General features: G+C 37.3%; 1 protein-coding gene across 1 annotated transcript in view; it reads right to left on the bottom strand.

The window, feature by feature from the left end:
* The window catches only part of fhl3a (four and a half LIM domains 3a), an 88,490-nt gene extending 62,924 nt beyond the window's left edge, over positions 1-25,566 (bottom strand). Inside the window, exon 1 of the mRNA XM_039739984.1 lies at positions 25,490-25,566. The gene's annotated coding sequence lies outside the window, so the exon portion shown is untranslated. The remainder of the gene's footprint in view (positions 1-25,489) is intronic.
* Positions 25,567-27,410: the final 1,844 nt, after the last annotated feature.

Consider the following 27,410-nt stretch of genomic DNA (forward strand, 5'->3'; position numbering starts at 1 on the left):
TAATGACACGGTATCGCTGAAAATGAATATACTTCTAACATTCGGAAAAGAGAAACTACAGTACATATGCTGCCCTGCAAGTGTACAACCTCTATTACTCTGTTTCGAATTTTCTACCCCATGACTTGCAATGGTACGAGGCGACACTAGTTTTACAACAAACCCTGCAAAGAAAGCATTCAACCAAAAATCTGCAGAGACAGGAAACTGGTTGCGCAAATTGCCGAGGGGCCTGCATGAGGTAAGTGTTCAAAGAACACCAAGATTATTGGCCGTCTTCAATAAGTTTCCACTGCAGATATTTTAATTTAACAGCCTAAAACCTAATAAGGTTACTTTCACATTCCTTTCTGAGATGTCACACCCCAAACTACATTCAGAGGCACGCAGCAGTACAAAGTATCTTAATTGACGTCTTTTAGACGTCTCTACTGACAACTCAAATGTGGACGTTCCTCACTCTGATGTAAGCTGTGGATCATTTCAACTCTGATTGGCTTACATTTAAAAGGAGGACTAAATGATAAATTTGTGGGATGAATGTATTTTAAATATTATCCAATATAAAAAATGCATAGAGCAAGCTGAAATTTCAATGAGGAAAATCCTTTGGTTGGAAATTAATGGGATCCATCTGCAAAGGAGATCCCTATCCGTCCTGCACGTTCAGGTGCTATTAATTAAGCTCAAGAGGAAACCCTAAATTGTTTCTAATGTCAAGCACAGATTTTACCTTCCATGTTTAGGCACATGCTGAAGCTCATTAAGGTAATCCATTGTATTAGTTTCACATGAATCCAGCTTTAAAAAGAACAGGCTGCTTTCAGATGGAAAAAGAAGCCACAAAACAAAATATTGTTATTTTATTGACATTAATATCTATATATCTATCTATCTATCTATATATATATATTTATCTCTCTCTCTCTCTCTCTCTCTCTCTCTCTCTCTCTCTCTCTCTCTCTCTCTCTCTCTATCTCTCTCTCTCTCTCTCTCTATATCTATCTCTCTCTAGATATATATATATATAGATTATATATATATATATATATAGATTATATATATATATATATATATATATATCTATCTATATATATATATATATATATAGATATATATATATATATATATATATATATATATATATATATATATATATATATATATATATATATATATATATATACACATCTATATCTCTATATCTCTCTCTATATATATATATATATATACACACACACACACACACTGTGAGTGGAAAAAAAACACACCCAAATGTTTTTCATCACATCTTCAACAATAGTCGGCCGATTTTGATAAAATTTGGAACATTGTATAAACTTGTGTCAAAGCCTGGTCAAAGCAGTATAAGATCTTACTTATTTATAAATTTGGTTGCCATGGATACATGCGAATGCAGACAATAAAGTTTGTAGACAAGTTTGACCCTTGCTAAATTTGCAGATAAAAATGGGTTTCAGTACAGAAGACCGAATTTTTATTAAGAATTTGGTTCTGCTAAAGGGTTACAGCAGTCGTCCACTGATAAAAGAGTTCCCACAGAAATTTGGAACAAAAACGGCCTTGATGTGCTGCTACGAAAGAGTCGGTCGACCGGCACTGTGGACCGGCAACCAGGCAGTGGTCGACCACGCTCGGTGCGTACACTTGAAAACAATGAAGCTGTTAACGAAGAAGATGCACCACAGACTCACAGAACAACTCGACAGATAGCTGCACGGGACACTGTTGAGCTGCTACGTCGTGAAACTCCAGGTTTAATTGGACCAGACCTTTGGCCAGCAAACTCACCAGACCTCAATCCCGTCGACTATCGAATCTGGGGTTTGATGCAAGACCGCGTCTACCAGACTCCAATACGAGACATCGAGGACCTGAAGCAGCGCCTCATCTCTGTCTGGGCTGAACTGAAACTGAGTGTTGTTGACAAGGCAATTGATCAGTGGAGACCAAGGCTGAGGGCTTGTGTTCGTGCCAAGGGAAAGCACTTCGAACAACTTCTTTAATAAATCATAAAACACTTATTAAAATTACTGTTCCACATCTTGTTGATAACTTTGAATGAAAAGGTAATCTCATTTTATTTATGTCAAAACACGAAGACTTAAGTTCAATAAGCTAGTGCAGCGATGTTGTTTGTTTGACGTGAGTAATTAATACAACTGTTGTTGGAAAACATATTACATACACTTTGTATCAAACATTAAGTAAACCAGTCGACTATTGTTGAAGATGTGATGAAAAACATTTTGGTGTGTTTTTTTTTCCCACTCACAGTGTATATATATATACAGTGTATATTTATATATGTACACTAGCAAAATACCCGCGCTTCGCAGCAGAGAAGTTGTGTGTTAAAGAAGTTATGAAAAAGAAAAGGATACATATTAAACATAATGTAACATGATTGTCAATGTAATTGTTTTGTGACTGTTATGAGTGTTGCTGTCATCAAGGATTTGATTATCATTATTTCTTTCAATCAGGTTCATATTTGGAGGATGTGAAGTTACATACCGTGTTTGTCAACCGTTGTAAAGATAACGGGTTTCATTCATCGAAGTGTTCACTACCCAAATCGGTACTCGTAAATCTAAGATGTTTAACAGGTATTCCTGGTATTAAGTTGTGGATTTGCTTGCGAATATTTAGAGGCTGCGTGTCTATGAACTTAATTTAAACTTAAGCTTGCTTTCCTATTGATATGTCTACAAAGGCTTGTTCAGCTTCAGAGGGTTGTCCCTTTCTTACTGCATCAATAAACCACTCGTCTTCCTCTTTATCAGAGACATCACACACTGCATGCACGGGTTTACCTTTCCCAGTCCTGCAAACTTTAGCGAAGTGGTTCGATTTACCACATTTTTACACTGTCTTCCTTTAGCTGGACATTGACTTTTTCCACCATGTGCTTTGTTTCCGCAGTAGCTGCACTTATGAATATGCTTGTATTTGTCACTCGCTTCATATTCTTTTGCTGCCTTCTCAATTGTGTAACGCGTTTTTTGTTCAGCGCTCTTTGGAGCTCTTGCTTGTTGTCTGCGTACTGCGTTCACAGTCAGTTCACGTGAGCGGCTCGGAGTACATGCATCGAAGGTTCTCAGTTGTGCTATCTTGTGTGATCTTGCGACGTCCACGGCTTTATTTAATGTTAGCTCAGACCCGGCACTTAAAAGTTTCTCTCGCACTTTTGCTGAGTTTGTGCCAAACACTATTCTATCCCTGACCATCTCATCTTCGTTTGCATAAGCACAGTCATTCACCAGCAATTTTAACTCCGTTACAAAGCGATCAAAAGTCTCATTTATACCCTGTGTCTTCTCATTTAACTTGTATCTTGCGAGGCAGCCAACTACGTGGGAGGCATGGGGATGGGGGAGGACGTAACGCCGCCTCACACGATGACCGAGCTGCAGGCTATGGCTGTATATATGTAAGTAAGTAGGATTCAGTTATGACCGTTACGCGTAGAATGTCAAAATGAAACCTGCTTAACTTTTGTAAGTAAGCTGTAAGGAATGAGCCTGCCAAATTTCAGCCTTCTACCTACATGGGAAATTGGAGAATTAGTGATGAGTGAGTCAGTGAGGGCTTTGCCTTTTATTAGAATAGATTCTATGACCAAAAAAAAAAGACAAAAAAATAAAAAAAATCACAGGAAATGTTGCATCATGTGGTGTGGCCTCATGCAGTCACTGTGAGTTCGACTCTTTTGGGAATTATTGGATAGCATTATAAAATAATTACTGCACCTGCACCTGCACATAGAATGCATGATTAACACTATAAAATTCAGATATACTGAAACTATTCCTGCTTCAAATTTGTATATTTTCCCAGCTATGGATATTAAGCAGGAACTAAGACTAGATGAGATGCCAGTAAATTGATGGACACTTCTCCCCCACATTCATTCATACTGGATTCATTTGGAGTTACAAATCAATGTAACCTACACCCCTTTATGTTGTGTGAGTAAAGCAGACAAACTGGAAATGTAGTGGTTAAAGTTTCCATCTAATCACATGCTTGAGACATTTGAATTTAATGAGGATCACACATGAAAAGATAACCGCTATCCACACGGACAGTGCCTTAGCGGGGAAATCAACTTGGGTCACTACAACTGTGAAATAGAAGGCCTGAATATTGTGCCACCTACTTACAAGCTACGCATTTAGTTATATTATGAATGCGCTTTAAGTTTTCCTTTACATGGTACGAGTGAACCATAAACTGTCCAAGCACTGTATGGGATGCCAGCTTGCCACAAAGAGACACACTAGTCCAAATCAGAACCACAAGCTAGATTAAAACTTGTGTTATTAAGGAATACTCATGGAAGCTCAGGAAAAATGTGTAAACTGTATGCTGGCAATAATTAGGTTAGGACTGGAACTTAATTTCCTTGCATTTTTAGGCAGTAATACCACCCTGCTCTACCAACCCCCAACCCTTTAATTGAAAAAGTATGTTGCATGTGTGGATTCTGAGAGTTTAAACTAGAGGAACTTTAAAAAAAAAAAAAAAATCTAACATGGGTATGGGAATAATGCCCAAACTACACAGAAAAAAGCATGCGAATCAGTGCTACCCGCTTACAAACCAGACATTCAAATTAACGGACGTTTACGCAAGTGACAATAACCTGCACTTTGCAAGTCTGACTCGTTTTAAAATTGTGTGGATTTGGATGACTCATGAGAAGCTTAGTTGTAACAGGTGTTATGGCTAGTCTCTTCCCAGACAGGCAGGCAGGGCAGGACCCATTTAACAGCCTACAAATCTTCAAACGATCAGGCAACGTCATAATTACCTGTCAGTCACCAACAGGAAAAAGAGCAAATCAAGCACAAAGATAACGTCAGAAAACTGTGGTGTGTGTGTGTGAAGATCTCTATGTACAACTGCAATAGGTACTCCAAAATTTTAATATTAAGTTTACACTTTTATCAGCTATCTAGTGACATGAGGGGAGCAAAGACAAATACCTTCCTTAAAATAAATCAACCTATGATATCATGCCTTGATCCTACTAAGCAGTAGATTACTGTAAATCTCCAAAAATAAATGCATGGAAAATGTGTGCACTTCCTTCTTGCACAAATCAATAAGATATTATCTGCATAAAAATAGAAAAGATAGTCAAAACGACAATAAACCTGAACTTGAAGTGCATAATAAAAACAGATAAAAATCAGACAATTATCTGCAAACCTGGAAGCCACTGGTCAAACAGAGTTAAAAAGAATTTTTAGTTGAGCTGCAGATTTTATTCTCATCAGAAATTCATTTGCAAAGCAGCTGGCTAAGTAAGGGCTAAAACAAAAAAACTTTTCACAGTATAAAAGACTGAATATAATAATTTTAGAAATTATTTTATAAAATATGTTTCCCATTTATCTTTTGAAGAGAATCATGATAATATGCTTTTAGTGAAGCGTACTGTAGCACATTTTCTTTTTTGTCTTTGTGTTTTTTAATAACTTACATCTAATTGGGAATAAATTCCACTGTGTATGCAGCATGCATGGCTTTCATGCTCATAAAGATGCCATACGAGTTCAGGCTCTTTGTAGAGAAAACAAAGCCAACAGCAAGCCCCAACTGCAGAGGTGCTCTCTGCTTGTCGACGACGCCTGGCATTTTATAAAGATCACTCAGATTCTGCGTAGACTATAAACCTCAGACCGTTTCCATTTTCTCAGTAACAAAGCATTTTTAAAATATGAGGTAATGCCCTGTTTGTCACTAGCTCCATCTTCTACTCCGCCAAAACTGAGCCTTTGAACTGAGAAAGGTTCTGGAGCCATGACAGGCAGATGTGGGCCATTTGCAGAAGGCTGTTTGAAGTCTTCCAAGCTCTATTTAGTATTTAGACAATAGGTGCAAATTTTAAAATGCAAACTTATCTATAATTCAAAAAAAAAAATGACAAGGGTCTTTTTTTTCTGTTTAAACAAAAATGTGAATCATATTCTTTACCCAAAATTGAGGACTTTAGTTGCTCTTCTTTGTGCGCATTATCTCCTTCTTAGTTGCTCTTCTTTGTGCGCATTATCTCCTTCTCACACAACAAATGATACACAAACTACTAGGCAGAGATCCGTCTGCTTGGTGGAAAATATGAAAATCTATTCCAGAGCTTTAATAAAATAAAGACATAAAGCCCATAAACCTCTCTTCATCATCTGAGGGCCTGCTTTTTCCAATTACAAAGTCAAAGACGGACTCGAACCGAGCCAGGATGAAATGTAAAAGGCCACAAAACTCCTTTTCATTCATTCACTCTGGGTACGTACGTTGTACACTTCAGCACTATAGAAGCTGCAACCTGTCCTGGCAACCTTCACAGCAAAACTGCCAGTGTTAACATTAACTCTTACATTGTTAAGATAACAGATAAGTGTCTATATGGAAACAGTGTTTGCATTAAGGGCTTGACTTGTTAATTTAACATTGGTCATTCTTTTGTGCAGGCTCAATGTATGCACCTACTCAGAAAGACGTACCAGCCTGTTTGAAGGTTCACTCGTGCACGCAAGCATCCTCACAACTAAAAGAATAATTTCAAGTGACCATTTAATCAAATATGCCTACCTTTGATATGTGAAATGAAGAACAGTATACCCCAAGACATGTGGGTAATGTGCAAACATCACAAACATGTTTCCAGACTAGGATGTGACCCCAGGATTGTGGACCTGTGAGGCAGCTTTTCGACTTTACAGTGCTAGCATTTTTAGAATGTTCCCCACATGTTTGCGTGAGCTTTCTCATACACATCAATTAGAGCTGCAGCTTACCTTTAACTGATTACTCCAGCTTGGCTTGTTGTGACTGAATAATGGCGAGTATAAGTGTGCCCCATTGGAACCAATGCAGCTCATAAGAATATGTCTCTTTAAGGTCAGAGTCAGAAATGCACTATATGCATAGAAGTTTAAAGTTTGCATGAAAATGGTCCTACATGCCATGCACAAACTTTAAAGCCCCATTTGGGATTGATCAATATATGCACTGGGCATAAATAAATACATTTCCACTTGAATAAATCTTCACTAAATGAAATGTTAGTTTTTACACATATCTGTAGGAAATAAAATATGATCTGACAAAAGAGAGCAGCATGGTGGGGCAGTGGTGACCCTGTTGGTTTGCAACAAGGGCACCAGGATTTAAGTCTCAGGTGCTGCCTCCTGTGTGGAGTTTGCATGTTCTCTTGTGTCCACAAAGGCTTCCTTTGGATGCTATGTAGGTTAGATGGACTGGTGATGCTAAAGTGACCTCTGTGTGTGTGTGTTCATTCGTGTGCAAGGGACTGGCAACACATCTAGGGAATGTTCCTGTCCTGCTATGATAAGCTCAAGTGTCCCCACAACCCAGCTCTAGATAAGCATATCTGGAACATGGATGGATGATGAAAGACGGATATTCTTTGATAAATTAAAATACTCACTTAAAAAAAAAAAAAAAGGGATGAGACAACCTACCACTCTTTTGTTCTTGAGATTTTAGCATCTTTATGTTTTTTTCTTTTAAGATAAAAAAAGGAAACCTAAATGAAGTGCAACTGTAAACACCAGAAATACTTACTGACTTGTTCCTAGAATTGGAGGTGCAAACAAAAATCAAGAGAGAGTTCCTAAACAGGATGGTAGCACTTCCCTGTTATAGGAAAATGTGTGGTCTAATAATGCTCATAAGACTGTATAATCAGAATCAGGAAAACTGTATTAATCCCAAAGGAAATTACTTAATAATAATAATTTAATATAATAGTATAATATAGAGTATAATTCATGAAGTATGTTTTACTTCTCTTTTGATGTTGTTACAATGATATGTTGATAGAAATACAGTAATTAGGCAATTACAATGTTTACTGTATTATACACATGACAAATTAAATGAGCAACAGCCATTTTGAGGCTTTCATCTAATCAACAATGGACAAAAAACTAGTGCAGTGTTAGCTTATATTTAATAGTATTTAATTTCAGTATGGCTATCATAACATTTTGACAGATTTCACATCAGATGTGCATGATACTGCCACGTTCACAAAAAATGGCGGAATTAATCAATAGGCTTCTACTATGGACACAAATCTATGTGTGTTTTTGAATAATCTGCTGGGCAGTTTTAAGAAGTGAAGCAAATCTCATGCAGTCATCATTCCATTTTTAAAATATCTCTAAATCATCATACAATAAAAAAAAGAAAAACATTTATCTGCACTTATCACAATTCATGTCCACCTGTCAGATGACTTGAAATGTCCAAGTTAAGCAGCACTTGTAAACCTGAATGTGCCAACCTGAGCTTCCCAAGCAAAGCTATGAGTGAGGTAGCCTTCCTCACCTCTTATCTTTTCAGCAGCTTGCAAACCACATTGTAAACCTAGGCAGGCCGTAGACTAAACTTATTGCTAAAAAGACCAGCTGCCCATTCTGCATTCTAGGACTCCCTGCTTACCGTCACATTATATACACAAAACATGTGCCACTTTTGACTACATGAGGCACTATTTTAAAATTCGATCTCCTTCGTTTTACTTTGCTCATGTCTGATAACCAAAGCATGTTGCACCAGAATTAAATAGGATAAGCCAATTTAGTGCAAAAAAGACAGCTTACTGTTTAAATCAGGAGAGTATTTTCTCCAATTCCAAAACACTATCATACTATACTATGGTAAGAACAATCACTGTGATAGAAAGGGGCACAGTTAAACAGTCCTAAATGCACCTAGAAAACATGAGAAGACAATTTTATTAAAAATATATAATACTACTACTACTAAATAATGTGTACAATGAATTTGTTATGAAGGATATAACAAAAGGAATACATACAGTACAGAAAGTGCCTCTTGGCATTTTTCAAAACACTTTAACAAAAATATGATTATTTCTCTCCTTCCTAACTTCTCAAACTTCCTCTTCCACAAATAAATGTCACCCTCTTCCTTCTTGCCAGGCAAGTTATTACCTCAACTACTCTCACGACTCAAACCTTTTCAAACTGAAGAGGTCAAGATCCTTAAAAGGCATGTAATGTGTCTTGAACTCCCACCACAGATTATCTGGTCAACTCAATAAGCCAAGCCCTTTTTTACATTTGGATGACACCACCCACTACCCTAGTTTGCCCCCACCCCCATCTCTCTCTCTCTCTCTTTCACACACACACACACACACACAACTCGAACAGATAGCTTTAGTTAAGGTGATATACAGATCATTATTTGTCCTTAGGGAGAAATTTCAATAATATTTACACAGCTAAACAAAACCTCTGCTGCAGCATACCCTCCCAAGCATACACACCCCTACCCCAAACTGTACAGCAATATGTACGCAATTAAGACAGTAGTCAATTAAGATGGATGTAATATGAATACTAAAACATGTACCAAAGAAAATTTGAACTGTCCCAAGTGAAATTTGTGAATCTAGAAAAAAGAGGAGAAAATCCAAATAATGGACATGAATTCTATGACTTTGCTTTCTTTAGCCTAGCCAGGATTGTTTTAATTCTGCTAACAAAAATGATGAAAGATGTGAATGCCAATTAGAATTTCTAGCTGAACTACTGTTGTTGTCAACTTGCCTCCATTCCAAGTATAAAAAGCTGGTTTAAAAGCTTATTTCTTGGACTGAATTAGAAACAAATGAAGTTCACTTAGTAATTGGGTTGAATAAATGGTTCTTAGAAAGAAAAGTAATCATAAAGATAAAGCCCAGCCTCTGAAAAGTTTTGGAGGGGCAATAAATGGCAAGCACTTTTATTCTGAACAGCGAGTGCAGAAATGTATTATTATTGCTTGAAGGAAAATTGCAGTTATTATCAAAGTTTCCTAAATTGCAGTACTCACATTTCACAATTGCTGATTAAAAAAAGTTATTTTATTGTGTGCCATAAATTTCTTCAATTTAATACACTTTCAAGTGAATCATTTAAACACTTGGATTTTCTATTTGAATACATCTGAAATATACTCCAATGCACACCACACAGTTTTGTTGTAGAACAGAATTTTCTATTTAAGCAAGCACTTAAATGCAGACGATACATACAATTAGGAAATGAAAGTCTATTTGATGAAGGCTTTAGTTAACAAGAAAAAAAAGAAAGGAATCTGAAATACTGTATATACATTCCCAGAAACTGTATTTGTGGGTTTGATTTGGACCACAGGAGGAGGAGGGAGTGTGAATGGAAAAGCATTAGTCTAGAAATAACAACACATTCCTCGTGTAATGCTACATTCTCATTCTATGAAAGCATTGGCCAGTTACTTGCTATCACGAAAAATGCAAGCACAGCACAGACTTTCCAGGAAACTCAAAAACATTTTTCAATGCTCAATGGTCTCATAAAAGGATAGAAAGTTTAAATAAACACAGGGCTAGGAACAAAACACTTCTTTTTTGCAATGCATCAAACACTGCTGAATACAGTAAAGACTGATTTATTATGACAGACTTACAAGACTTGGACAGAAAACATTAAATTAAAATATCAAAAAATAAAAAGCTTTTGAGTGATAAGTGTCTGCCTGAATTTTTCAGTTTGGATTGTGAATACAGCAAGGGAGCATACAGTTTAGGAAGCATCATACACCGTACAAAAATATCCATCTATCCTTTTTCAAACTACTTAATCCATTTTAGGGTTTTGGGGAACTGGAACTTACCCAGACAATATCCGGCACAATAAAGGAACCACTCCATAGTGTAAACTCTAATTCATCATAGCCATGAACAGAAAAATTTTGTCTTTCTAGGATGGGAGAGCGATATACCATCATACTTCAGCAGAGGTCATCCACCTGAAGCTGAGCATGTTCAGGCCTGGCCAGTACTTGGATGGGAAACCATCTAGGAAAGCTTGGGTTGCTGCTAGAAGAGGTGTTGCTGAAGCCAGCAGGGGGTGCTTATCTCTGGTCTGAATGTGGATCCCAATATCCCAGTGCAGTGATGGGGACACTGTGCTGTAGAAATGGTGCCTTCCTTCAGATGAGACATAAAATCGACGTACTGATTCTCTGTGGTCATAGAAAATCTCTGAGTAACCATCATAAAAAGGAAGGGTATAGCCCAATGTCCAAGCTAGGCTGTCCTCCATTACCTAGGAATTCTGGCCCTTTATTTATTCCACGTCTCTAAGTGACTGTCTCTCAACCCTTCAATAACTAACATGTGGTGAAGGTACTGGCACAGAATGGCTGCTGTTGCATCATCCAGGTGGATGTTGCATGTTGGTGGTGGTTGAAATGGTTCCGCACTCACTAGGAAAAGCACTCTGAGTAGTGAGAAAATTGCTATACAAATGTAAAGAATTATTAGTTATTATTATTAGACGATGGGAGAATGTGCAAGCTCTACACAGATAATAACCAAGCTGATTTTCAAAGCCAGGACTCATACACTCTAAGGCAGAAGTATTAACCATTGTTTCACTGTGCTATGACATACACAATTCTGCTCTCCCACACACAAATCGAAGATGAAAAAATACACAGCTGGCAAAATTTTAAAACAGCAATCCACATTAATAAAAGTGTAAGCATCTCTGTGTCTGTTTGCTCTGTCTCTGCCATTCCAATAGATGGTGTATCACAAACATTTTAGCAATAAAATGCATTGCATTTGTCATTCCAACAGATGGTGCAGCACAAACATTAACAAGGCTTTTATATCAAATGGCATATAACAAAGGAAGCCAGAGAACCTTTAAAATATACAAAGAAATAGTCATCTAAAGAAACTACTAGTCAGTTCAGGAGGGAGGACACTGGCAAAAAAGGCCCAATGCTGAACTCCATGAGCTGTATGAGGATACCCGAATAATTGTGGATGTAAGAGATGCACAATTATACTGTTATGGCCATCTAGAGGGGATGAATGATAATAGAGGGGTGTGGAGATTTTCATTAAAAGCCAGAAGAAAAGCATCCTGAAGAAAGTCCCTGCAACATATGGATATGTGATGTTATAGAAGTCCTTAGAAAGCTGTGAATGAGAATATGGTGGACTAATGCAAATGGCATATAACAGAGATACATGCATTGCATGGTGCACTGCAGACTTTAACGCTAAGGTCAATGTTGAATACTTAGAATTCAACTCATCTTAGGTGGGTAGCAGAGCTAGTTAAATAAATAAGGTAAAGGCAATCACAGAATTATTTGGTAAACTATCATTGCAGCCGTCACTGTTGCAAATTAATATTTCTGCCTCCTGATTTCCTTACTAGCTCAAGGGCAAAGTCAATTCTGTTTTTGTGGCATCTATAAAATTAGGCACATAAATAAACCAAAAGCATGATTTTATAAGACATTCTATTGCATTTGTACACCAATTACAGTATTTTATACAAAGAAATAGTCATTTTTATGTTTACATTTATTAAAAATAATGCTTATACTTTTTGATATGCGATTTAACATGTTGACTGGCATAGTAAAAATATGTTCATTTGTTCCAATGTAAAATCAGGGTGTTATTTTAAAATACTAACTAAAAGGTATTTTTGTTATTGAACAAAACTCACAACGAAGAATAATTTTCTTTAAAATAAATTTATTTGAGTTACCTTGAAATTGGCACATGGAACAGAAATTTGTGCACACCACCTGCAAGATGACTCAAATTTGCATGTGCCAGTTAAGAGTTGTGTGGTATACCAGTGCTGAAAAAGTTTTTAAAAAGGTAGGGCAACTGCATTTCAGCATTATCAGTACTGGAAGTAAATGGTAGTTTTCATAGACCTCGCTGTTGTATTGACTACTAGTGTGGCAAGGAATCGAGGTTGTGAGCATACAACTGGATAACTTATATGCAGACTATATGACACAACTAACTTGGGATTTTTTTTACTGATGTTTTAATGTTTACTTTTGGTCAGTTTTGGCTTCCATTGAAGTCAGTTGTATGATAAACTCTGTGTTCTCTATTCTCCTTGAAATCATCAAGATAAAAAAAATTTTGGCCATCATAACAAACAAAAGGGGTAAGATTAAACTATTCTTGTTTGGATGAAGCGTTCATTTAGTAATTGTTTACACCACATTTAGCTGCAGTAACTGAAACAAATGCTTCCTATAATATACTGTCATTCTTTCACATCACTGCAGAGTTACTGTACTCTTTCTTGCAGAGCTGCTTTGATTCATAAAAACAGTGTGAACTGCTTATTTCAACTCCTGCCACAGCATCTCTGTTGGGTTTAGGTCTGCACTTTGACTAGGCCACTCAAAAATCTAATTTCGATTTGTTTTAGTCATTCTGATATGGATTTTTTATAGCTGTTGAATCATTGGAATACTACATGACCCAACCATGCTTCAGCATCAACTTATTGTTGGACAACCAATACCCTTAAGAATTTTCTAATACAGGACAGAATTCATCATTCCTTCAGTTATGGCAAGTTCACAACACTTACCACTATGAGGAACTGTTGGCATGATAGTTTTACTGTGGAAGGCTGTGTCTGCTTAAAGTCAGGAATAATGGGACCTGCATCAGCAAAAAAGTTCCCTTTTTGTGTCATCATAGGACATTCTCCAAAAATACTTGGGGATTTTCCATTGTTTCCTAGATAATTAGGGGTGTTCTTCTTGTACAATGCAGCCCACTTTGGCCATAATCATTTAAGTAGTGGAGCCAGTTCTTAGGAGGTTGTTTTAACAACATTTTTTAAGATGTTCTGCGTTATTTTACACACCACCAGTGAACAGATTCAAGACCTTTCCAGGTGTTTTCCATTTGGAGATTATGACTCTTCATGGCCATTTAGTGGAGTCTTCAAAATTGGCTTTGTAGTCACTTTCATATGAATAGGCAACTTTTTTCCCCTGATCTCTTGAAGTATTTCCATTGATCATAACAAGATGTGCTTGTTGAATCTTTGACCATAGTGTTTTGACTCTGATGGCAAGAGTAAAAATAAAAGAGGTTTACATAAATAAATAATGACTATAATCAAGCCTGGCTATGTTAAATCAGCTTATTTGAATTATTTCTTTAATTGGGAAATTTAACATGGGGGCAGTTACTTGTTCACACGGTATTGGTTGGTGACAGAGAACCTTAAAAAAAGTAAAAGAAAAAGTGAAAACATCCCTTATTACAGAACCCTCCAGAAAGCTGTGAATGAGAATATGATGACCTGATGTAAGATCAAGATGAGCTGACGAGATTGGTGCTCTGCTACAACACCATGAGGATGGATGGATCAGATTTAAGTTAAATGTATCCTACTCAACCACTGTTCGACTTTGGTTTAAGCAACAGTTTCACCTATAGCCTCCTCAAGGTGCAATTGTAATTTTCCCCTTATGCTTTAAAACTATTTCATTGCTAATGAAAAGCACAGTATTTGGAAGAAACAATTTTGGATCTCTTACTGCTCAACATACATACATTATCTACTGTATGCTCACAGTTCCATGGACCTGGGATCATTTCTAAGTCAGGTCATTGCCTAAATGGCATTTGATTGTCCTCCTAGTATAACCCTGGATGCTTAGCAGGTCTCTGGTTATCTCTCAGAGCATGCAAGACAAATTGGGAACTCTGTATTAGATTTGAATTGCAATTCCTGTTGTCAGTAAAGACATTGGCTCTCAGGAAAAGAAGAAATTTCAGGGAATAAATGAATTACATGCTTAAAAAGTGTACATTCGAAACCACATACAAGTTGTGAAAGGAAGCCTAGTCAATCTCTTTATTCTTAACCCGATGAGAAGACTCTGTAGAAATGACTGAATAAGTTACCTACTTTATTAGTTTAACAGTTATAACGTTTCAAGTAGTTCTTGCCTGGTTCGCCATTATTATCAACTAATTTAAAGTAAAAACAAGCAGGAAACATAGTATCAAAATTAATTCAGCTAGAACTTATGAAAATAGGTGTGTGCTTAACATACAAATTAACATAAAAGCAAAGTTAAACCTTTTCTACTTTGAAGATAAAAAAAACACTGTTAAAAAACACAAACAAAAAATCACTAAGAAAAGAATCCCAGCAACAACAGGAAAGCCCAACCTTTGAACAAAACACAAAAGCATGAGTATCTTTAATATCCATTATAAATATTTTCATTTACCTTCAGAACAAACATAGGAAAGCATTTTTTTGTCCCTTCCCCCATCAACAACCTCTTCAGGTCACACATCTGCTATTTTGACCTCTTCTTTCATGACTTCTTTATAATAAGCAAAAGCAAAAGGAACAGTTGTACTTTCTTCAAATCATGAAAAAGACAAAACTTCCTCACTGTGATAAAAGACTCATAACAGGCAGGCCAAAGTCTCAAGTGCTTAATGCTTCTCACACATTTTGTTTTAAAGTGCACTTTCCAATTGCACTCTCAGAGCACAAATAAACCTAAAAACAACTAAAGCCTATGTCACATTAGATGTCTGTTTCAATGCTTTTCTGCTGTAGCCTTCATTTGCTTATCTTTAGACAGTCAGAGGCAGTAGCCAACATGCTCCTGTGAAGTTACTTACCTATTGTGACATACCTAACAACCGGCGACTAGCTAGGATAAAATTAGACAGGTTTGATTTTCTTGGAGGGGATGTGCTGTGTACGTAGGTTAGCAGGAGAGCTATAATGCATATAATATAGTTATAAGGAATAGAAATAAGTTTAAAAAAAAAAAAAAGGGCTAAGACTGTAGGTCAGCTTGCCACAGCCATTAACCCTTTGCACACTGGTGGTCCAGTGCTGGCTCTCACAGGTAGCATAGGGGCTTTAGACTTCACAAACAGACGAGGCTCGTATGTCTGATGTCTTGGGATTTAAGTGCCATGATAAAATGGAAAAAAGAAAAGGGCAGAGATTGCTGCAGCTACCCTCTCATACAGCGCAGCGCCAGCTCTTTCAGGGAGCATGTTATTGGCTATCAGGAAAAGGAGTGAGAACAGCTGTACTGGAAAGACTTAACCTGGACGGGAAAGTAGTCATGCCTAGAAATTTTCAGTTGTGCAATCTGACCTGCTGCAGTGGCAAAATCATTGACGCCCCGTTCCATTAAAAGTCGAGTAATGTGACATCGGCTTAAGCCATGCATTGTAAATTGATACATAAAAATGCAAATACAGTACATATATCAAAACAAATTAATCCAAGCCCATTTTTGGACAAATTAGGCTCACAAGGCAGACAGAGAAAAGGTGGATTTACATACCTGTAAAGAAGTTTCTTTCAGCTTGGGTACACCTCACATCACTTCCACCCTCTCCGACTTGATCATAATTTAGGATATGACCATGTGTATGCCAGCCTTTTGCTTGCAGTATATTCTTGGATCCTTCTTTATGTGCGTATCTGCTTCTCTCAATGTCTGTTTCAGGTAATCAACTTAAAGTCTCAAATGATAGAGGAGACTGATGTAAAACTCAAGCTGAAAGAAATGTCTTTATACGTTTTTACTCAGGATGAGTAAATTCACCTTTCTTACAAGCTGAGCAGTTCTGACCAACTGTCAGCTATATAAAATTTAGCATCAAGCTTTGGTATAATTCAATGTTTATTTTCTACACAATCCAGAAATCTCTAACCACTATAGTTTGAATTTGGCACAAAATGTATTTACAATGGTTAAGAAAGTAATAGTTTACCATTCTAAGGAATGGTATTGATATAAAAATAAGTTCAAACTGGTAAGAGAAAACCAGGGTTTATTCATTGGTAGATATACAGTAAATATTTGTGCTTGCTTAATTAAAATGAGACTCCTCATGACTCCAGATTCCAAAATGACTCTGTGATCAGACAGGATTTGTTAGTGTCTTGTTTCACATGGTGCCAAGACAGGCACTTGCTCCTTGTGACCCTGAACTGAGCAAAAGGGTTAGAAAATAGATTATATTCTGCACATAGTAGGCCCCGACATACAAAATGATAAATGAAAAATGTATATGTATAAAAAAAGAAGACGCCTTACAAATGATAAGAGACCATTCAGATTTTCAAGCTAGTTTGGTTGGTGTCTGGTTCCAATATGCAGGGGTCCAACAAGTGGTCCTGAAGTTGGTGTGCAAAAATTTTTTTTTGCCCCATAGAGATATACTTCAGTCAGCGGTGAACTAACAGCTACAGAGTGCTGTAGTTTATTTAATACATAGCAAACTGATTCAACTTAAAGACAGACCCCTGTAATTTCCCCCACCGCAACCACGGGCATCACACTAGTTATAGGCCCAGACCATTATGGGACCCCATGCAATGCACCCTCATTTTGTGCCCTTTTAATACAACACCTAGCTATTTCATATCTTAAAAAGATTTACAGTCCAACTATGTGGTTTGTATCCTAGTGTTTCATAACTTACATTTTTCTATTGATGTCCTCGAATATGTGATGGACAATTTAACAAAGAATTCTGATTAATTAATTTTATCGATTATTTTAGAACTTTGAAGGCCTGGATTAGGTCCATTCTAGACTTTTCTTTCTATAGACCAAACAAGTTTACTTCACTTAACTTGTCAGATCAGCACATACCCTTCACTAACGGGGTACACACTTTGGTTGCTTCTTCTGCTTGGTCTCTTCTGCAGATCAGTGATCAGATCAGATCACTCCACGTGCAGTCACCCTAGCATATTTAAGTATAAATATCTTATCAATAATATTCAACAGTTTTAACCGCACTTATTTAGTGGTTTAATTGCTTCTGTACAATTCCTTGAGAAAGAAAATCATGAGTCATTCAATAACTAAATTATTTTTATTCATAACAAAATGATGTTAGTAATAAATAACATTCCTTGCAATCAAGTTGAACTTACAAAACAAATGACATCATAGTCAAACTGACAAAAAAAGATGAAAAGAAAAAAAAAAAGTTAAAAAAAAAAAGCAGGATCAAAAAGAGATAAAACATATCAAAACAGAATTCAAAAATGGAGATAAAAAGACAAGATCCAACAGCACGGGCAAAATATTTTAGAAAGAAAAAAAAAGGGGAATGTCCTTTTCCCTTGCTATAAACACTTATTCTAAAATTTTAACAGTTAAATCTTGCCATATTTTATCAAAGTTTTAAACAGATCCTCAAAGCAAGCTGTCAGTCATTTTCTAACCCATTAAATCCAGACCACAGTCGCGGGGGGTGCCAGAGCCTATCTCAGCTAGCGTAGGATGCAAGGCAGAAAAAAAACCCTAGACAGAGCCATTTTAGCATTGTCAATCCACCTAACCTGCATGCCTTTGGACAGTGGGAGTAAACAGGAGCACCAGGGGGAACCCCAAGAAGACATGGGGAGAACATGCAAACTACAGGCTGGGAGGCCTGGGACGCGAACCTTGGTCTCCTTACTGCAAGTTAGCAGTGCTGCCACTGCACCACCATGTCTCCCAGTTTGGAGAATGGATGAGTCAAATCATTTGGTCAAAGTCATCTTTAGTAAGTCTGTCAATCATGGAAAGTGATGATGATGTAAAAGTAGCTATTTTATTATACAGTACCAGGAGACAGCAAGGCAGATAAATTATTATTAGTTGTTACACACAATTCGCAAGACTTTTCTGACAGCCACTTTTATAACATCCAAAAAGAACAGTAAAGTGGGCAGCATTAACCTAATTACTGTGACACAACTATGACTGCATGTTGTGAACCCTAGTAAATAAGCGCAGGCACAGACTGAACACCAAGGACTTCAATCAAATAGCTTTAGCTCAAAGTACAGTGAAACTACTGTATCTGCACATGTAATGGTACAGCATAAACCTGTCCTGGTCTAGTCATCACATGAAGAATGTTTCCGGTTTACAAGGAACTTCATAATTTAAAAAGACAGACAATTACGTCCAGACCTGACATCGAATTGTCAAAAGCTTGTTTAAGAGATAAAGAAACCTTGGTGACAGGTAGTGCCTATGAGTCAGCCATTATCTTGGAAAATACTGTGATTCATTTTGAAGGCCTTAAACCACAGGCTAGTCAGTTGCAAAGAACAGCTGCTGTCTTTCTTTAGTGTCATGAAGCACTGAAAAGTGCTCTTCAAGCATAACCAGCAGTACAGATGTCAAGAAGAAATTAAAAGATGAAAGAATTAAAAAAAAAAAAAACAATCAAGATGTTAGATTTTTTTTCAGCAGTGTCAGACAGATGTCCCTCATTTCAACAGCATTGTGTGGATTGTCAGTCATTGTGTGTCAACATGACGCTTTCTATAAAATCATTAGTAAGCCCCTGAGGCTGCTGTAAATGGCCGCATTGTCTGATAAGTGACAGGCAAATAAGATTTACAAGCAGCAGCCACCCTAAAGCCTCTGGCTACTATTGTAATGCTAACCTTCCCTGCCTTGACCTTACAAACTCTAGTTTATACCCAAGCTGTGCCGAACTAAAAAGAAAGAAAATAATGCCAATCCTAGCAGCTGAGTACCTTACCTCCAGGGGGTTAATCTATCTTCACTCCAGTGGTGCCAGACTTATTTAGGAGGGTGGTTAGTTTTAATGTGCTGTATTAATCGAGACAGTCCAGAAGGTACATTTCCAAATGGCCATAATCCAGACAACTCAATGGGGATTTGGTTACAAAACTTTAAAATCAGTCTTATGCATGAGGGATTAAACAATCCACATCAGGAGTGCAAGACATATGGCCAGAAGCCAGATAAGGCCTACTAACTTTTTCTGGCAACAATTCAATACTTGCGATGGCCTTTTTTAGGAACGTTTGTTTTAACTTTTGTTAAACAGGCTATATAACACTAGCATAAAAAAGGAATCAGAATATAAAAGAGTAAAGAGACAAACTGCCCACTTGATGAAAAACATACACGTTTATTAAAACCATCAGAATTTTAAAAAAGACCATACAGAGATGCAGTCCAAAGATTTTTAAAAAGTGCGACAATATTACAAATTATTCAAGTTTTACCAAAATATTTTTTAAAAGTATCATTGCTTTCATCCACCCAATCGTCCATCTGTTAATCAACCTGCTTATCAAGTGCAGGGTCACAATGGATGACTTGATTACCAAATCAGAAAGAGTGAATGGCATCATGTTGTGTAAGTAAATGTTTTACAGCCAATCAGAATAGGAACCTGAACAATTTTAACCAAACAAGAAGCAACATGGACTTAATTGTTTCTTACGGTTTGTAAAGAGCTTTATGCTTTCTTTTGTTAATTTATGACATGCCCACTTAAGAATGAGAAAGAAAAATTAGTACAATTATTATGCATAAATGTTACATGAAGTTTCTTTCAAGGCATATTGTATTTTTTATAGCTATAGAAAGTCATGCACCTGCACTTGGAGAAAACCTCGGGACTAGAGAGGGTGCTGTCACCAATAACCTCTTTTTCACCTGTAGCTCAGAACGGCAAACCATAGAGGACCTCTGACCACGCCCTCATTTTATACTGAAAGCCCCACCCCCTCTGGGACTCTTCTTATACATTCACGCAAAGGCCAGTGATGGATGTTTACTTAGGTGGTCGAATCAGAAGCAAGAGAAAGCTCTGCGAGTCTGAGCTTGATAGAGAGCAAAGGATATGGTGATCATTTCTGTTACTGTTTTGCCTTATTCTATTCATTTTAATTAATGGGGTTTCTGGACGGGCACCTCAACCATTGAATCAGGCTACGCAACCAAAATGTTGTCTCTTGTATCCTTTCCTTTTCAGCATGAAAATAACCTTTACATTTTTATCTCATTATTTATATATAAATGATAATACACACACACGCGCGCGCACAACCACACATACTGTACATATATTCATACATACATATTTATTATACATACAAACATTGTGTGTAATATATACTGTAACAAACTGTAACATTGTTACTTAACATCTGCTTTACAGACTAATCATTACTGCGCAAGTATAATTTATAAAATATTACTAAGAGTCTCTTACTGTGTTACTCACTTACTGCCTTAAGTCATGACTTACCTAAACACTTTAAGGTCAGAGATGCCACAAGGAAATACAGAGAAGAAACAGCTGTGGGGGATTTTAGTAGAATAGAAATCCAATGAATATAGACTGTTGAGAGTTAAAAATAATTGTAATATTCCAGGAATTGATAAGAAAAAAATTACTATTTACACATATACTGTACACATACATTCTCTCAGAGAGACAGATAGAACTTTATTTGTCTCCAGGGGGAAATTTGGCCTTTTACAGAAGCTCTTAAAATAAATTAATAAATAGACAGATAAGTAAATAAATAAATAATGCACACACATTTTGGTCTGAACACACACTGGAATGAAAGAACAAAAAAACAACAGAAGATGAATAATTACAAGCAACTTTTCCTAAACTCATTATTAGAAAGTACTTTAGAGTCAAAAAATCAAAGTTACGAGAATATACAAGTTTGACATTGGCTGAAAAACAAGGCAAAGAAATTTCTTTGTCTGCTATAAATGAATTTAGCTTTTGGGAAGCTGGAGCCAACCCCAGCAAGTTTTGGATGCAATGCAGGAGTGAAAACAAACACAAACTATGGTCAATTTAGCAACCCCTGTCCTCTTAACTAGAATATCATTTGACCAGAGCACCTGGAAGTCACCTATGCAGTTATGGAGAGAACATGCAAAACCTATGCAGGGAGCATCTGGGAGGTGAACTGCAGTCTAACTGCGAAGCTGCAGCACTAACACTGCACCACCATGCAGTCCATACTCGATACCCATACAAGATAAAGCTCACAGGTACTTGAGAAAACACAGAAAAATGCATGGTGCTTGGCTTAAAAATGTGTTAGCCCCAATTCAAGATACTCTTATTCTTGTTAAGGCAACTTCACCTGCATTGGTATTTACTCGCTTACCAAATAGTCTGCTTTAGCTCTTGATAAGCGTGACAAGCATTTTCATACTTACAGGTACTTACTATAATACTACATAATGTAAAAATGGTCTTAAAAAGAAAGACAGTTATGAAAAGGTTTCCAGTTTTCAGGTCCAAAATCATAGCTCTAATGAATAACAGTAACAATATGTGTTTAAATAAAGATCCTGTGGACCACACAGACACTACCCAGGCTATGTCTGCTGGGGGCCTGCCTCTGGGTGCTCTCTTCTTTTCCTTCCATGTCTCTAAGGTATGCACTTAAGGTTAATGGTTGACCCTAAATGTTCCCTGCGTGAGTGAATGTGAGGATTGGTGTGGATGTTTGTGCTCTGCAATGAAATAGCAATCTGTCCAGGGCAGGTTCTTGTCTTGCAGTCCACACAACCCTTAACTGAATTAAAAGTGTTAAACAATAGATGGATTATTAATATGGCTTAGCATTGCTGCTATACAGATAATTGCGCTCTTTCCACAAGTGTCCATGTCATGAGTGCTAAGTACAAAACGTATGGTAATTTGCTCCCAATCAGCCAACTATGAAACCAAGAATTGTGTACCACAAGTGTACCAATCAAGCCTAATGCATACATTAATTTTCTGAACCAACTTTTCCCTTTTTTTAGTATTACTGCTGTGTCACAAATCCAACATCATAGGTTTGCATCCCATGCCTGGATGTTGTCTATATGGAATTTTACGTGTTTTCCCTGCATCTGTGTGGGTTTTTCTCCAGGCATTCTAGTTTTACTCCCAATTCTCCAAAGATGCACAGGTTAGTTTGACTGAATAAGCATGTGCACAAGTGTCTCCCATGACGTACTGATGTCACATTCATCACTGTTTTACACCTTGTGCCCTTAACTGCCAGGATAGACTGTGGCCTCTTGTGAACCTGAACTGGAATAAGTAAATTTTAGAATGTTATGTCACTCATTTTCCATAAATGATCAAAAGGTGCTAGTGCCTGTAATCACAGCTTCAACGAAAAGATAAGAAGTACAGTATGTCTGGATAGGTACAACATTGTCCTACCAGAATAAATTACAACTGACAATGGAGCTAACATGAATATACTGCTATGTGTGCAGAAATTAACCTGCAATTGCTCCAGGGGCGCTGTACAATGGCTGACCCTGCGCCCTGACCCCAAGGGGTATGCGAAAACTAACAAATTCCTAATACAAGAAATTGTATAAGGCGAAATAAAGAACAAAAAAAAAAAAAGCAAACTCCATATTACATTTACATTTCACAATTTTATCCAGAGAGACTTACAAAAATGGTCAACATAATCAAGTAAACATCATTCTGGGGGGCTGTTTGGGAACAAGAGCTATGTGATAAGATTACAAAATTGATCACCACAAGTGAAGAGCTCAGAACAAAAGCAAGGTACAATATCTGGGTTACAAAAACACAACAGTTGATGTCAGACAGACATTCATGAACAAATGAGTCTTCCTCACATGCATCTTACATACATTGAGGGATTCAGAATTCTGAATGGAAGTTGGTAGCACATTCAACTAGCTAGGAGCTATACATGAAGAGTCTGGACTGAGATTTGATATCACGCAGAGGTAGCATCACTAGATGTCATTCATCAGCCACCCTGAGTGGTCAAGAAGAAGCATAGGGCCCCACAGGTGTCTTTTATATATATATATATATATATATATATATATATATATATATATATATATATATATATATATATTTAATGACCCATTGACTGTTCTGCAAAGAGGCTGAACACCAGATGTGCTGCTGCATTTTGAATCACCTGCAGTAGCTCGGTAATAAAAGCCGGTACTCCTGTCAGCAGAGAGTGGTAGTGCCTAGAATCAAACCTATTTTTCTTAGGACCTATGAGGAACCACCACTAATCACCATGGCAGTGCATAGTGATCAATTATCACACACTCACAATGCTTTATATTACACAACACTCTCATGTGAAAATACATTTTGTAAATTTTAGCATAGTAAGAAAACAGCAACAAACATCTCAAATATTAACACTACTGAAATATATCCCTGGGTCAGAGGCATTGTAGAACCAAAGCATTCCATATTTGAGTATGAATCTACAATCTGTTCAGAGCACCAGCTTTGGCGTGACAAAGTAAATGTAACCCCAGATAAAGCCAATATTATCCAGATATTGGGTATACTTCCTGCGTTGGTTTCTTGCTGAAGGACATGTATGGCTCAAGTGTCTCAGGCTTACAGGGTTAAAGTTTAACTGGGATTCCACAAAAAAAAGACATAATATTCTGCTTTCAGAAAAGGAAAAAAAATCACTACCCATATCTAGTGGTGACAGAAATAACCTTTTTCTTTCAGCCCTTCATCCTGGTCTCCATTTAATTAAACACTGCAAACCTCCCATCTTACACATGAGTCCATTTAAGCAGACAGACATACCAAGACTTAACAGCGACTGAAAGTTTGGAACAGCAAGCAACAGACCAAAATTGGGGGTAAAGCTTAAACAGTAGTGGGAGGTTGTGGAGAGACCGCCGAGCTTGAAGCCACGGGTTAACAGGATGTGATCTTGTATCTAGCTCACTTGTGTCTGTATGTGCAAATCTGTCAGCTCTGCATGCTACCATTGTGATTTACTGTATATACTATGTTGGGGCTACATTCATAATGAAAACTGACTGCAATCGTGGACAGCTTCATCTAGCTGATGATACCATCTCTACATATGAAAATAAAGTAACAATAACATAAACAGCATCTTATTTCTTAATTATGCACTCGATTCAAATTGACACAGACGTTATCTAATCATTAACAGCGTGAGAGCGCCACCTAATGATTGTCTGGCAAGGACAAAATAAAAGAACCAACTGATGTGAAATAATTCGATTTTCACGTTGCAAGTTTCCGGATCAATTTGCCAAAAACGTCAAAACGAACACTACGCGAAACCAATTTGAAACCCATATGAATTCTGAATTTGTTACGAATTCATGGGATGGGCTTTGCGATCAATCTGCTCTATGAAGCTTCAGTTTGGACGGTCTCCCCAGCTTCAGCGTGCTAAAAACGAGAAAACAAAATCAGGTTCGCAGATTTTTGCTGTTGATCACTCTGAATTCCAGGGAATCGCTTAACGTACCTGCCAGCCTGAAAGAGTTATAGCTGTTTTCTGGTATAACCCACATGCAGATCAATGCATGGTATAATGATTATTGCTGATCCTACTAAGTAATCAAAACAGTCGCTAAACCCCAAACTTTACTCTGTTATCCAAGGTGTCCAAGTTATTGTCTTAGCAACTTCTTTAAACTGTACATTCGTAGCACTGACAACTACTACACTGTTCTGGCCACTGAATGGAAAACAAATGCAACTTTTGGAAATAGGCACTAATTTTATGTTTGGCTCCTGGTGTTCTGCAGTGCCTTGATGAGAATACTTTTAAAACTAATCGGGTTGCAAAACATGAATAAAATACGATTACACTTAAAAAAAACACCTGATCATTTCAACAATTTGAATCTTCCTGCAAAAATCTACTGTCAGCGTCATCAAAGTCAAATTTAGCCCAGCCCCAAAGCCCAGCAAATAATAATAATAATAATGTGTACCCACCCGGCTCGCACGTCCTTGTTAACGTACACAACTACTCCTCGTACCTCGTTGAAGAAAATGAGCTCGGAGTAAAGCCGTCCCAAAGAATAGCTCTCTAGTCCATGACTCATCAAACCCCGCCCCGATAGCCCTCAGCACTAGTACAAAACACGCCCCGAATTGCAAAATCCGACCTCTCGGGGAGAGGTGTATCGGTGGGCGGGGTTACATTCGACCGCGCCTTCGTCTATAGCAACAGTCACCTGGGAAATGCAAAGCTTGTCGAGGAAGTGAAACATTCCTCTTTAATTCTAACTGCTTACATACAGAAAGCACATGCATGGAGTGAGGTATTGGCCGAATTCCCAAAGAAACAAAGAGCGTAATCGTTTTATTTATTCTCTGGTTGGTAATTTTAAGTTGTTCGAAAACTACTGAGTATGTCCTGTGATGGACTGGCTCTGTGTACAGAGTTGGCTCCTGGCTTGCATTCGATGCCCCATACTTTAAATTAAGCAGATTTAAAGGAGGACAGCTGGATGGATGAATTAAAATGGATTTAAAACTTTTAACCAGTCATTGTTGCTTAGCAAATGTTTCTTGTTTATCGCGGTGATATTTAAATTAACTACTGTTTACCTCTCTGCCCGTGAAACTTTAACAGCCAAACAGTCAGACTGGCTTTATATTTGTAGTTATATTGCAAGCTAGGTTTCTATTTCTGTTGATTCACACTTTTAATTCACAGGGTGAACAGAACGCTCAAGAACAGAGGTCATTTAGTTTATACTTTGCTTTTATGTTAGTTTAATAATATTAAAAAAATATTGGTTATATAAGGTTAAGGTGTGGGCTGATTCTTTAGCTTATTTATTTTGGGTCAGATCATTTCTTTTTAAAATGTTTTAAAAGAAGCATATTTCTAAATAGTAAACACTGGTGTGAATAATAAAGCAAACTTAATTTGCACCTGCCATTTACAACACGAACTTGCTTGATTAAATTTGGTACATAATGAGACATTCACACTGTCAGGCCACATCAGGGGAATTATAGCTGCTGCCTTAGGGAAGTTTATGCTTTGTCTCTTTTTCTCCTTAGGTTTTCTCAAAGGGTCTGGTTTCTCTCACAGTTCAGATCATTTGAGGTTTAGATTTACTGCCCGTGTATGAGTGTTTAGGGTGCCCAGGAAGGGACAAGTAATCTGCCTGATCCTGCTAGAAAAACCCCACCCATTGACCCTAGTATTGGACTAAGAGATTAATCCAGGGTCTGTTCATAAATGTTCTGCCTTTAGCAACTGATACTCAATCAAAGACACATTATAGCCACTGACTGACAGATTGGTTGTAACAAAAACTAGTAGCCCTTTGATTGTAACAGTAACAGTGGTCTAGGAGTGCCATGGCTAGTGCTAGTTTTTAATGCACTTTCATTTATTTTCTTAGCAGACATTTTTATACAAATCAACTTACAAAAAGACATCAGTCTAGTCCAACTACTGTTACAGGACATTTTACAAAATTGTTCACCTCATGTGGAAAACTCGGAATGAAATACCTTTCAATTCCTAGGTTATTTACCAATTATTATTTACCTGTGTTGTTTCTTGTCCTAGTGTGTGTATATAAACACAGGGAACTCCAGTTTCTGTATTACATCTTGCCTGAAGAAGTGGCCTGAGTTGCCTCGAAAGCTTGCATATTGTAATCTTTTTAGTTAGCCAATAAAAGGTGTCATTTTGCTTGGCTTTTCTCTAAATTCCTAGGTTACAAAATCTAACAGCTAGTATCAGTTAGACAGAAATTCACCAAACAAGAGAGACTTCACACATGTCTTAAACACATTGAGGGAGTCAGAATTTCGAATGGAGGTTGGCAGCTTAGTTCACCATCCAGGAGCTACATATGAAAAGAGTTTGGATTGAGGTTTGATGCCACAC

Source organism: Polypterus senegalus, chromosome 17, assembly GCF_016835505.1.
Source record: "Polypterus senegalus isolate Bchr_013 chromosome 17, ASM1683550v1, whole genome shotgun sequence".
NCBI lineage: Eukaryota > Metazoa > Chordata > Cladistia > Polypteriformes > Polypteridae > Polypterus > Polypterus senegalus.